The 15,129-nt window shown below is 43.6% G+C and overlaps 1 protein-coding gene across 10 annotated transcripts in view; it reads right to left on the bottom strand.

Annotated features, from left to right (window-relative positions):
• The window catches only part of MRTFB (myocardin related transcription factor B), a 422,849-nt gene that overhangs the window by 102,861 nt on the left and 304,859 nt on the right, over nucleotides 1-15,129 (bottom strand). The gene's annotated exons all lie outside the window — the stretch shown is intronic.

Genomic DNA, 15,129 nt, shown 5'->3' with positions numbered 1-15,129 from the left:
AAGGACCTAGATGACGGCACTGAAAAATATAGCCGAAACCATACACATTTTCTTAATTTTAAATCATTGAAAATATCTGCTCTATTAAAGTGCATGAATTCAAATACAATCCAAATGGGTATATTAAGCGATCAGGAAATTGTAAAAAAAAAAAAAAAAAAAAAAAAAGAAAGAAAAAAAAATGGAACTTCAATGGACACCATGAAACTGATAAAGCACAGGAAAGAATGCAATCTGCTCAAGCCTTCATTCTTTCACTAGAGCCCGGATCTCTGACGGCCAGCCATAGTGGACAATGTAGTGTCCTCTTCAATAGTTCCTTGTGGTGATGCTGGAGTCCGGAGCAGATGCATTTCCACCATAGGCTTCTATGGAAAACACATCTGCTGTCCGGTAATTATTGTGCATGTCCCTACTTTGTGTTCCGCTTACTGCAGACTGGCAAGTGTGAACGGATCCTGTAGTAACTATAGGATCTGTTGACTGTCAATTTCCCATGCAGCAAAAGGGACAAAAGAAATGTCAGTTTGCCACTGTAGTGGGAACAGGGTCTTAGATACACCTGGGGTGCTCTGTAAGGACAACAGCAACATCAGCGCACAGTTCTACACTAGACACATGCAGATACCATTTCACACAATTCTTAACTTAGCTGGACATTAATGGATACTGATATAAACAATACTGCACGTTCTTCTAAAAGTATTCTGTTCTATAATACAGTGCAGTACAATACATAAAGTGTTTATCAGTGATATTTTTCTGCAGCAAACAATTCCTGTCACTAGCTGTCTCCTACAGCAGAGCTCCCAAACCCTGTCCTCAAGGCCAACCAACAGTACATGTTACATAGTTATTTAGGTTGAAAAAAAGACATACGTCCATCGAGTTCAACCAGAAAACTAAGTACAACACCGGCCTGCTCCCTCATACAGTATATCCCTGTTGATCCAGAGGAAGGCAAAAAAAAAACTTACAAGGCATGGTCCAATTATCCTTCCCGACTCCAGATGGCAATCAGATAAAATCCCTGGATCAACACCACTGGGCATTACTGAGTAATTGTAGCCATGGATGTCTTTCAATGCAAGAAAAGCATCAAACCACAAACATTCACAGGTGGGGTAATTCGTGTCTCAGCAGAGCTGATTAACTACCTGTGGATTTCCACAAAACATGTACTGTTGGTGGACCTTGAGGACAGGTTTGAGGAACACCGTCCTAGTCCCTGCACCCAACAATCACTGTGCAAGACTGAATATACTGAATATACACTATGCAAAATGTTATGTGTGCAAATTGGCAAATGTAGGTCTTAAAGAGTAACTGTCAGGCTGCAGAAGCTAATTTAAACCTCTATTCTCCTGTGTTAAACAGTTTAGAAGGAAGCCAAAAAGGCATTAGTGAAGATAAAAATCTCTCTTACCTTTGATGTGTGCTTATCAGCAAAGCTGTTAGACCCAAGCAGGACGCAAGCCGCATACTATACTGCAAAGCATTCTGGGGCCCTCCCCTCGGCTGCTAATGAGACGTTACAGCAGCTTGTAATCAGTCCAGCGTGTAGCACTGATAAATCTCCGGGCAGAGTACACTGCAGGAGTCAGCTATTGTTCCTAGCCACATGGCTAATTAATATTCACTGCACACTGTGTTATTCAGTATGAGCTTTTCTGTGATCAGGAAGCAGGCAGGACATGACGACACAATTGGCTTCATAGAAGACAGAAAAACATGGAACCTGCCATGAGCTGTCAGGAGCATCAATCTCTGCATATACTATATAAAAATTCTGTGAAGTACAAACGTGGACAGTGAAATGCATATGTAATGTAAGTACTGCCAATCTTTAGCTACTGATATATGTGTTTATTTTCTCTGAGACCTTATACCTAACAGCTCCTCTTTAAAGAGGAATCAAGCTGAAAATAACCTAATAAATAAAATTGCTTATTTTTTATTTACAATTACTTTATAAATGATTCAGTATTTGCCCATTGTATAATCTATCCTTCTAAAATGTATCATGGGTAAGACATGTTTAGTGCTGTCAGGTGCATCACTGCATAATGTTTGTATACTCAGTGATCTGAAGCCAGTAGAAAAAATACCTGGCCTCCCAGAATGCTCAGGGAGGAGAATTACGCATAGCTAAACAACCAAGGCTGTGATATCACTAGGAAGGCAGAGCTCCATACCAATATACAGCAATATTTGGTAAAAAATATGACGTTTCTGATTCTGAAACCAAGATAATTATGGTAATGTAAAAGTGGGTATCCAGGATAATTTAACTACATTCTACTATATGCCACTACAGTGTTTCATTAATGCCTTAAAAAAGGTTGTTCACTTGAATCTAGGCCCATAATGCACTTCTACAATTCTGTATATCCCTGTACGATCATATTAAATAGAATAATGTGATACATGGCCAAAATAAAACCATAAAATTATACTCTGTTAGCAGCTAGAAATCTAGACACAAAGTAAATGAATGCCCATGTTATGTCATTTGCTGTTTATAATGAAAGTGCCATGTCAACCTCATAAACACAAGAAAACAGTGAAGTTTCATTCTAAACGGAACTACATGTCTGAGCGGTTTAGTAACAAGTTTATACTGTCAAATAGATAACCTGAGCCAGTGTAATAAAAACACTAGAGTGAGGGGAGAGATTAACAAATAGAAAGCCACAGCAGAAAGCTTCAAGATAAATCTATCTGGTGTAAAAACATACAGACAACAGAGAGGATGTGTCTCCATAGCAACTAAAGCAAAATTATCTGTGCTGGACTGATGTCATATGTTTCTCCAAGAGCTAACTAAGTAACAACCAAAGCTATTCTGTTCTTAATAAACAATAATTATTGATAGCTGTGTAAGGTCATTCTTGCAAAGCAGGTACCGTAATTTGGGTGCTGGCGTGTTTTGGTAAAATGGGTGCTGCATAGATTGCAATGTTAAGTGCCACTGTAGCAGCGCTCAGTGGGTAATTTGGGCACCAGCAGTACACAGTAATTTTTGGTTTTAGGCAGAGCAGATATTGGCGGTTTTTAGCAGGGGGTCATTAGGCTAGGCATCGATAGGAGGAGGATTCAAGTGAAAATAGGGTTAAGTTTAGTGATAGTAAAGTATCAGTAAAAATTATTCTACTATCATACTACCCATTGCCCAATAGTAAAATATTGGTGATGTTACCGATATTCTAGTCGGCTATTCCCGGCACCAAGATTACAGATTTTAATTAATTTATTTTTACATGTACACCCCTCGTCTCCTCTGCCCAGTCCTCCTCACTGATTTAGTATATGTCATCTCATTTTACAAATTTGCACAAATTTGGAATATGATTTAGGAGATCCGTCATTTTGTTTGAATTTCTGTCATTTAAAGATGCAGCAAATACTTCTCTCAGCTCTACTCTAATTACACTATGGATTGCCATACATGTCTTGTCCAGGAATGCCTTTAACTGCAGCTATTCAACTACTAAATATGTGTCACCCAGGAGTGTTCCTTCAGCCAACAGTGCGGGGTCTGAAGGCTAGCAACGCATTCTGTTGCTATGCAGATGGGAGGTGACACAGAGCTGGTAGACATGCTAGGCTCTTCCTGTATATACATGTCAGGCACTTCCTGCATGACTAAACAATTGTACAGACCAATACGTTTTCTTAAAGGTGCCCACTAATGATCCAATCTTTTTCATCCAATCAGTAGCTGATACCCACTTTCCCTTGAAAAATCTTTACCTTTTCTCAAAGATGATCAGGGGGCTCCGTATGGCTGATTATTGTGGTGAAACCCCCCGTTGGTGTGATGTCATGACCATGGTACTGACAGTTTGCTGTCTGAGAACCGTGTTGCATTGCATTGTGGGACACAACAGCTTTTATCAACTGCCAAGCAAACACCACCTCCCTCTGTGCATAGAATTCTCAGTAACAAACATTCTGTACAGATCACCTGGCATTAAATCAGGGAGGGGAAAAATTACAATCGGCAAACTGAGTAACTAATCTATAAATGATTATAAAAACTAAGAAATTTTATTAATTATATTATTTTTACTACAATTCCAACAACAGACATCACAGACTGAATTACAATAACTTGAACACAGTCTCTTCTTACACACACTACCACATCAGTGTCACACTGCAGTAATACGCACAATTTGTCTTACATGGCCTGGAGTGGGTGAAGACTTGTTGGCTACATTGTCTGTCTGAAGATTAAGAATCACCATGTTTTCAATGTTATCATTAGATCTACAAATTGTGAAAAACTTGGAGTAAGCATTTCTGTGGTTACACACAATTTTTTCTAATGTTCATGTATCAGCTACATTTTTCTTCCAACAATTAAACTGGGGTATTAAATTTGCTATCAGTTTCTTAGCAATGTTTTTACTCGCCAAGAAGTGAAGCTGGCGGATAGCTTTAGTTTGGTGTGCCGAGGCATAAAGTCTGTCCAAGAATACAAATCGGAACCCTAAACAAAGTGGAATGCATTTCATGCAACACCTATGGAGATTTGCACATAAGCAAATCATATATATATATATATATATATATATATATCTCCAGTTAAAAGGTGACATTTTGGCCACTCAGAGGCACAAGATGAGCTTGAATTAATGGTACAAAAGCTTGATGGGCTCTATGGGGCATCGGATTTTTTGTAGCATTCAAGAGGCTTTTTTGTGAAGACTCTAGAAAAGATTCCCACTGCTCATCAGATATACCAGAAGTTTAGAATCAGATTCCTACCTGGCAGTCAGAGTTAATAAACCACCAAAAATATCTTGATTTATTGTGATGCTTTGTTAATGGTTCACACTTTCACTCAATACATTCCTATTTTCTGGGCTTATTGGATGGTTGAGTTATTATAGGGCCCATAATGGATGTTTTTCTTTATATTTTGAGTTGATCATTATGCATTACCATAGTGGCTTTTTTTGCATTTGACTATAGACATAAGTAGCCAGTTTTATGGTCTCTTCCTGTTTAGAGACGAAAAAAAAACTGATGAGGAAAGGACACTTTGCTTGCATCCTCTAGTTTTAGCAGACAGCACATAGAAAAACATGTAAATGCTGTATGCTGTGAATTCTCCCTATTCTACGTATAGTGCTGACATTAACAGTTGCTTCCATGCAGGCACAGAACAGACAGCAGAAAGCCGCTTTGGCAAAAAAGTAAGGAGAGCAAAGTGTGTTAAGGGGCCCATACACTGGTCGATTTCAGCCTTCGATTGCTGATCGATTTGCGGCCAATTTCGATTGATTTGATCTATCTAACAGGATGGAAAACCTAGGTCCATCTGCTGCTGGCAGCTGTTCAATGGCCCATAGAGTTGCATTGAATGTAATGGTCCAATAATGCATTTAGATCGATTTTCAATAGATTTAATTCTGAAATCTACTGGAAATCTGTTCCTAGTGTGTGGCACACATCAGATAGATTCCTGTCAGATTCGACTTGACAGGCATCTGACAGAAATCTATCTGATGGTCAAATCTTCTCTTGGGAATCCCAACAAAATATAGGTAAGAAAAGAGCATGCTGATTGGACAGCACAGGTCAGCAGACTGAGGGAAGAGTCGTCACTGTGATCTCTCCCCTCATTTTGCAGTCTACAGTTACAGTTACTTGAGAAGCTTCATATAATAATAAATGTACAGTTGTAAAAATTTTATCAAATGCAAAATTGGATTAAATGAAAGCTTGTATAACTGGCTAGAGCTCAGCTTAAGGCCTCTTGCACACTGCAAGCAAATCAGATTCCGATTCCGCTTTTTAATCTGTTTTTACATCCGATTCCGATTCAGATTTTTAATCTTAACTGCATGCTGCGTTTTTTGATCCGTTTTTCTTTTGAATGTATTCAAGGAAAATCGGAAACGGAATCGGAAACGGAATCGGAATCGGAAAACGGATTTGCAGTGTGCAGGGAGCCTTAGGCTGGTTTCACACCAGGACGTTGCATTTTAGGGGACGTTATGGTCGCATAACGTGCCCCAAACGCAACGCCTGGTGCTCTCTAATGTGGACGTCAGAGTGAGCCGCGTTGTGCAGCTCACTCTGGCGTCCGTGATGCCGTGATGCGCACTCTTGGACGCATGCGGCATCACGTGGACTCGCCAGCCAATCGCCGCACAGAGCGGCCGCACCAGGAAGTAAACACTGCACGTCACTGAGTGCAGTGAATATTAATTAGCCATGTGCTTGGCCGCTCTCCGCTCCTCCCCAACATTACAGCGCATGTGCAAGCAGTCTAACGCGGCTCTGCCGCTTATAAAGTACTGCATGCAGTACGTTCTGTTATGGCGCAGCGTTACTGAGTAACGCAACGTGGGCACTGTGAACAGCCCATTGATTTTTCATTGCTGTGCGGTGGGGTGCGTTACAGGCTGCTCTAACGTGCGCCTGTAACGTCCCACTGTGAAACCAGCCTTAAAGTGTACCTGAACTCTTGCACAGGACAGAAGGAAAACAGAGAAACACACCCTGTATGTATTTAGAGAGTTTAGCCTGTCTAATCCTCCCTCATCTGTGACTAATCACCACTGTAATGTGATCTCTCAGCTGTGTCAGCTCAGGAATCTCCTCTGCCACGTGGAGCTGCTAATTTGTAAACACAAGATGTTAACCCTAGGTCTGCTTTCATGAAAGCAGGAAGTAGATACAATGCAGATTTATTGCAGGATTTGTATCCGCTGTAACCAAGAAATGTTTTTCTTTAAGGCTTCTTGCACACCAAGACGTTGTGTTAGGTGCCACGTTAAGGTCGCATAACGTGCACCTAACACAACGTATGGTGCTGCAAGAGCCGACGGTAGAGTGAGCCGCGTTAGGCGGCTCGATTCCTATAATGTCTCCCAGAGTGGCGCTGATTGGCCAGCGGGACCACGTGATGCGGAGCGAGACACTCCGCATCACGTGGTCCCGCCGGCCAATCAGCTGCCGCCAGTGCAGTGAATATTAAGTAGCCATGTGCGCGGCTACTGTAGCTGGCTCTCCCCGCCTCCTCTCCGCCCCCCACTGCGCATGTGCAAACAGTCTAACGCGGCTATAGCCGCTCCAACGCCGTAGCATGCTGCACTTTGCACCGAACGTTCAGCATTACATGTAACGCAACGTGGGCTGTGTGAACAGCCCACTTGTGTTACATTGCTGTGCGTTGGGGGAGCGTTACAGGCGCACTAACGTGCGCCTGTAACGTCTTGGTGTGTAAGCAGCCTAAAGGTTATCATGCGGTTGCTTATCTTTTAGAGCAGAGAGGAAGTTATGAGTTCAGGTCCACTTTAAACTACCACCTGTAATTAGTGAACTGCTAATGTTCACATGCTTTTGTGTCCGATGTGTTTGATGATATTAGGCAAGGCTTTTCAACCTTGGGCAAGGGATACAAATGCTAAATATACTGAGATGGGGCTGCCACAGCTAAGCTTACGCAGGTCGTACGAGAAGGGAGCTGAGGAGTGAAGACTTTATTACAGAGGGGAATGGATGTGCATACCAAGTCACTGTTCAATTACAGAAGGCACAGCAGACTTCCAGGCACAGCTACTGAGAACAGGTGCTAAATACAGATTCTCATTACATCTTTCCAGCATAAGGATTATTTATAACATCCCATTTCCCCATAGGTACGGGAGCATCAAGTCTAGCACTCAAACCAGAATGCTAACATTGTGTTTTAATGTGCAGAAAGAAATAAAGATTGGAAAATTCAGCTACGTTTAGGTCACATAGACAGGAAGACATCCATCCAGCTGTAATGTGGCACTTATGGCCCATACTCACGGGCTACAAGTGTCGCCGCAACATGCGGCGTGCGCGTGTTGCAGCGACAGGTCGCCCGTGAGTATGCAGCGTTGCACGGGCGCGCACCCCGAACCGTCGCTCGTCGCTGATGTCGCCGGGCGATTGAACCGCTCAATCGCCTGGCGACAGTCGCCGCTGCAACTGTCGCTAGTCCGCGTGAGTGCGCGGACTAGCGACAGCAACAAGATAAGTAATCCATTGGGCTTCCGGCGGGGGGAGGCGCAACAGCGACAGCTTCCGCCGCATCAGTTGCCAGGTCCCTCCGCCGTGTGTATGCGGAGGGACCTGGTGACGAGCTGTTGCCGGCCTGTCGCGCACACGCTCACGTGTGCTGGCGACAGGCCACTTTTGTCCCTCATGAGTATGGTCCATTAGACCATGCTTCTGCTGTCCCTCCCATCCTCTCCTGGTGGCAGGACTGGTACATATAGCTTACATGCTACATAGACCTTGCTTCTGCTGTCCCTCCCATCCTCTCCTGGTGGCAGGACTGGTGCCTACAGCTTACATGCTACATAGACCATGCTTCTGCTGTCCCTCCCACCCTCTCCTGGTGGCAGGACTGGTGCCTACAGCTTACATGCTACATAGACCTTGCTTCTGCTGTCCCTCCCACCCTCTCCTGGTGGCAGGACTGGTACCTATAGCTTACATGCTACATAGACCATGCTTCTTCTGTCCCTCCCATCCTATCCTGGTGGCAGGAATGGTGCATATAGCTTACATGCTACATAGACCTTGCTTCTGCTGTCCCTCCCATCCTCTCCTGGTGGCAGGACTGGTGCATATAGCTTACATGCTACATAGACCATGCTTCTGCTGTCCCTCCCATCCTCTCCTGGTGGCAGGACTGGTGCATATAGCTCACATGCTACATAGACCTTGCTTCTGCTGTCCCTCCCATCCTCTCCTGGTGAAAGGACTGGTGCCTACAGCTTACATGCTACATAGACCATGCTTCTGCTGTCCCTCCCACCCTCTCCTGGTGGCAGGACTGGTACCTATAGCTTACATGCTACATAGACCATGCTTCTTCTGTCCCTCCCATCCTTTCCTGGTGGCAGGAATGGTGCATATAGCTTACATGCTACATAGACCTTGCTTCTGCTGTCCCTCCCATCCTCTCCTGGTGGCAGGACTGGTACATATAGCTTACATGCTACACAGACCATGCTTCTGCTGTCCCTCCCATCCTCTCCTGGTGGCAGGACTGGTGCATATAGCTTACATGCTACATAGACCATGCTTCTGCTGTCCCTCCCATCCTCTCCTGGTGGCAGGACTGGTGCATATAGCTCACATGCTACATAGACCACGCTTCTGCTGTCCCTCCCATCCTCTCCTGGTGGCAGGACTGGTACCTATAGCTTACATGCTACATAGACCTTGCTTCTGCTGTCCCTCCCATCCTCTCCTGGTGGCAGGACTGGTACCTATAGCTTACATGCTACATAGACCTTGCTTCTGCTGTCCCTCCCATCCTCTCCTGGTGAAAGGACTGGTGCCTACAGCTTACATGCTACATAGACCATGCTTCTGCTGTCCCTCCCATCCTCTCCTGGTGGCAGGACTGGTACATATAGCTTACATGCTACATAGACCTTGCTTCTGCTGTCCCTCCCATCCTCTCCTGGTGGCAGGACTGGTACCTATAGCTTACATGCTACATAGACCTTGCTTCTGCTGTCCCTCCCATCCTCTCCTGGTGGCAGGACTGGTACCTATAGCTTACATGCTACATAGACCTTGCTTCTGCTGTCCCTCCCATCCTCTCCTGGTGAAAGGACTGGTGCCTACAGCTTACATGCTACATAGACCATGCTTCTGCTGTCCCTCCCACCCTCTCCTGGTGGCAGGACTGGTACCTATAGCTTACATGCTACATAGACCATGCTTCTTCTGTCCCTCCCATCCTATCCTGGTGGCAGGAATGGTGCATATAGCTTACATGCTACATAGACCTTGCTTCTGCTGTCCCTCCCATCCTCTCCTGGTGGCAGGACTGGTACATATAGCTTACATGCTACACAGACCATGCTTCTGCTGTCCCTCCCATCCTCTCCTGGTGGCAGGACTGGTGCATATAGCTTACATGCTACATAGACCATGCTTCTGCTGTCCCTCCCATCCTCTCCTGGTGGCAGGACTGGTGCATATAGCTTACATGCTACATAGACCTTGCTTCTGCTGTCCCTCCCACCCTCTCCTGGTGGCAGGACTGGTACCTATAGCTTACATGCTACATAGACCATGCTTCTGCTGTCCCCCCCATCCTCTCCTGGTGGCAGGACTGGTGCATACAGCTTACATGCTACATAGACCATGCTTCTGCTGTCCCCCCCATCCTCTCCTGGTGGCAGGACTGGTGCATATAGCTTACATGCTACATAGACCTTGCTTCTGCTGTCCCTCCCATCCTCTCCTGGTGGCAGGACTGGTGCATATAGCTTACATGCTACATAGACCTTGCTTCTGCTGTCCCTCCCACCCTCTCCTGGTGGCAGGACTGGTACCTATAGCTTACATGCTACATAGACCATGCTTCTTCTGAACCTCCCATCCTCTCCTGGTGGCAGGACTGGTGCATACAGCTTACATGCTACATAGACCATGCTTCTGCTGTCCCTCCCATCCTCTCCTGGTGGAAGGACTGGTGCATACAGCTTACATGCTACATAGACCATGTTTCTGCTGTCCTTCCCATCCTCTCCTGGTGGAAGGACTGGTGCATACAGCTTACATGATACATAGACCATGTTTCTGCTGTCCCTCCCATCCTCTCCTGGTGGAAGGACTGGTGCATACAGCTTACATGCTACATAGACCATGTTTCTGCTGTCCTTCCCATCCTCTCCTGGTGGAAGGACTGGTGCATACAGCTTACATGCTACATAGACCATGTTTCTGCTGTCCTTCCCATCCTCTCCTGGTGGCAGGACTGGTGCATATAGCTTACATGCTACATAGACCATGCTTCTGCTGATCCTCCCATGCTCTCCTGGTGGCAGGTCTGGTGCATATAGCTTACATGCTACATAGACCATGCTTTTTCTGATCCTCCCATCCTCTCCTGGTGGCAGGACTGGTACCTATAGCTTACATGCTACATAGACCATGCTTCTGTTGTCCCTCCCATCCTCTCCTGGTGGCAGGACTGGTGCATATAGTTTACATGCTACATAGACCATGCTTCTGCTGTCCCTCCCATGCTCTCCTGGTGGCAGGACTGGTGCATATAGCTTACATGCTACATAGCCCATGCTTCTGCTGTCCCTCCCATCTTCTCCTGGTGGCAGGACTGGTACCTATAGCTTACATGCTACATAGACCATGCTTTTGCTGACCCTCCTATCCTCTCCTGGTGGCAGGACTGGTGCATACAGCTTACATGCTACATAGACCATGATTCTGTTGACCCTCCCATCCTCTCCTGGTGGCAGGACTGGTGCATATAGCTCACATGCTACATAGACCACGCTTTTGCTGACCCTCCTATCCTCTCCTGGTGGCAGGACTGGTGCATACAGCTTACATGCTACATAGACCATGCTTCTGTTGACCCTCCCAACCTCTCCTGGTGGCAGAACTGGTACATATAGCTTACATGCTACATACCACACCCACTTTAAGGGCTGGGGCGCACAGGAGCTGTTTCAGCCACACTTCGGAATCCTAAAAAGCAATTCTGAGTATAATTTGCCTTCTTAAAACAGAATGCATTTGCGATTATTCAGCTTTAAGTGAGCAACTGTGGTTTCCCAAGATGCATCTCTCCTGGGTATGCAAATATAGTTTATAGCCCTGAAAACAAGGTTGGACATCCAGAACCGCTGATGTACAGCAAGCCAATAGCTTATACATTTTACAGAGCCACATCAACGCTTGTTGCATAGATGTGGTCACAACCTCAAGTACCCCTATAGGCTCATATTGACACTTGTGTTGCGAGTACTCCATAATTGGGAACAAAATACTTACATACATTTACTTATGCTTCTCATTAACTACAAAATAAGTACTTTCCAGCTTATAGTTCGCATTTTTCAACCTCAAAACTAATTCGTTGCAAAAGCCCCAAGCCAACACTGAGCCCCCAAAAGGTTTACAAGTATCCTTTTGTAAAGTGGGGGAAACTGGAATTCCCAAGGGAAACCAAAGTAAACGTGGAGAACATACACACTCCATGCAGGAGGTATCCTCGCCAAGATTCAAACCTGGGATTATATTATTGTAAGATAAGAGTGCGGTTCACAACACCATCATATGGCGTCTGTGAATGCACTTGCAATTATTGTTAGGGAGTCTTGCGCTTTCTCTGTATTATGTGTAGAATGCAATAATAAGAAAAAATGTGCATGGTGCACTTGACCTCTTCTTGTAAATGACAAGAACTTTAAGAGATGACTCATCCAAGCAGTGACATTAAAGGGTCATACCATGTGTGTAGGGGGAAGAGAATGCAGTTTCAAAACTGACTGGATTCCTCCTCAACAACAGAAATAATGCCTATGATATGCAAACAATGCAGAGAGCACAAATCTGGCTCCCATATGTTCATATGTCTTGCTCACAACTCACCATGAAAGTGGATGAACTGCAGCTTTAGTGGCTATCGAACGTTTTTTGTTTTTTTATTTTTATACACAAGTGAGCAAGATTTGATTTGGGCTCATTTCTACGCTCTGTTTATCGATGCTCAATTCTGACACAGAGTACATTTATCTGCTCACCTATAACAGCTGAATTCCATGCACCGATCAGGAGCTGATTTAAGTGGCTCCTGGACTTGTGATCACTGTGAGGCAATCACAGTGAGCAAAAACAAACAAACAAACCTCTGGTCCTTAAGGTACATACACGTCGGATTTTCACAAACGACCCGTCGTTTGGACATCCAAACAACCGGTCATTTGGACGTCAAATCGGGCGTGTGTACAGTCTGTCGTTCAGCTGATAAGACTGGACTTGAATGAACCGCTTGGCGGAACGCTCAAGTCCAGTCTTATCAGCTGAACGACAGACTGTACACACGCCCGATTTGACGTCCAAATGACTGGTCATTTGGACGACCAAACGACGGGTCGTTTGCGAAAATCCGACGTGCGTACAAGCCTTTAGAGAGCAGAGTCAAATGGTACTAGGTAGGGTAAATAAGTACATGTTTACATATTATACATGTATACACACACACTGCAAACAATGCTGAAAAGTAGAGAGGATTAAAAAAAAATAATGGAATGAATGGTTTTTGTTTGTCAAGAATTACAGAATATTGTATCAATTAAGTGTCAAAATGAATAATCAGAAAAGGCATAATCAGTTCAATATCTGGAATGATGACCCTTTTGCCTTTAAATCAGGCATATGGTATCTCATGCTTGATTAAACAATTATATAAACAGGTGCTAGCATGAAGGGTAAAACAGAAGCATTTCAACAAACATAATTAGCTATGTAGTAGGAAAGAAAAATCGACCAACAAGATGAGATTTACAGATAACCGTAAAATAAAATAAAAAAATCTTACACAACAGACAGACTTATTTCTTCTACACACAGACTGGATGCAGAAAAACTGACTCCAATAAATGCCTATGGGAAAATCTGCATCAGAAAAAACGTGTCTAGTGGAAACATGCCCATAGGCATTCATAGGAATCAGTTTTTCTGCATCCATTCTGCATCCAATCTGTGTGTCAATCACAGTATATTAAAAGTTTAAAGTGGCACTAAACTCAGGCTTTACACTCTTCTCCAAAAGATTAGCGACAGCATGATAACCTTTATGGAAAGTAATGTCTTCATTAGAATGTTTTACTTTTGCAAAAGGCACTGAAAAGGTTAAGCCTCAGTGTTTGCTATATCTAGAGCTGCCTAGGCAGAGCTCTCCTGTAGTCTATTCACAGTAAAAATTAAAGCAAATAGTTAATACTAAAAGAAGTTTATTTGCCACTACTGAGAAAGCTGACTCATACAATGTTTTTGGGGCTGACAGACACTCTAAAGAATCAGAATTCTAAATTGATGACAATCATCTTTTACTATGCTGGAAAATGTATTTTTCTGTTGAAATGAATGCTTTCATGTGAAAAACATACTAATATTCCGTGTTTTGTTTTGGTTTAAAAATCTACTTATGTATGCCTAACTTTAAGGGAAGTAAAACAGAAGCTAAAGAAAAGGCTGTATTTGTTTTTTACATACCGCTGAGTTCCTGTCCTGTAAGCTCAATGAAGAACATTGTAGTGAGTCTCTCCCCAGCCTGAGATGGGGATGAACGCGGTTGTACAGCAGCTTCATTGATCAGTATTTCCTCTTGTCTTATGCTTTCCTGATGCTCTGCTCCAGTGGCCAAAAAACATCAGTGTTTGCCATAAAAAATATATCTGGCCAGAGGTCAAGTTAAGCAAGTATACGCTGGAGACACAGATTATGCCTTCCTTCTCTGAAGACACTAAACTAAAAATGTGTGCTTCACTATCATCAGCACCACCTCCTCCAGAGGAGAGGCAAAAAGTGCACGACTTTCAGATCAAACATTTACTCTAACAGGAAGAGGAAGTTGGGAGGGAGATATGAAGGCAAGGAAGCAGAAAGAACCGTGAAGTTCTCTCGTGGCTTCCTCTTAAATAAAAATGGACTCACTGTTTCACAAACATTTTTCTACAAACGCTTACATATAATGTAACAAACAAACCATATTTTCATGCACACAATATCAATGCAAATAAAAGTTATTCTGACAACTAGATCCAGTAATTGAAGAATAGTATATCATTTTGATCTGTATATTAGAAGTAATAATAGTTTAGCGGGAATGCAACAGAACAGAATAAAAAAGCAGAACTTTCTAATTTTAACAGGTGCTAAATACTCCGACACCAAGACAGTGCCGAAGTTCCTCTTTCACATACCCCATGCTAACACTGTGACAATAAGTGGGAACCAGAACCGAGATGTATTAATTATTAACTTGCAGGAGGGCTGTACAATCTAGAACTGAAACATTAAAAGTGATTATTATTATTATCTATATAGCACTATCTTAAAAAAAAAAAAAAAGAAATGGATTTGAAGGCCACTTTGCACGATTTGCAAAACTGTAGCAAATCTCGGATGAGAATTACAAATAGAGGGCAGAACAGGTCTATATGCCGGATAGATAAGAAGAAATTATTTAAAAATAGCGTGATTAAAAAAAAAAAGTTGTGGCTACATCATCAATGCATTCTTGCAGCGATTTTCTTTTTGTGATGGTGCAGGAGTAATAAGGGCACAGCGCTAATTGAAAAA

Source organism: Hyperolius riggenbachi, chromosome 7, assembly GCF_040937935.1.
Source record: "Hyperolius riggenbachi isolate aHypRig1 chromosome 7, aHypRig1.pri, whole genome shotgun sequence".
Lineage (NCBI taxonomy): Eukaryota > Metazoa > Chordata > Amphibia > Anura > Hyperoliidae > Hyperolius > Hyperolius riggenbachi.
The sequence above is the reverse complement of the archived record's forward strand: the minus strand, read 5'-3'. Positions and strand labels throughout refer to the sequence as shown.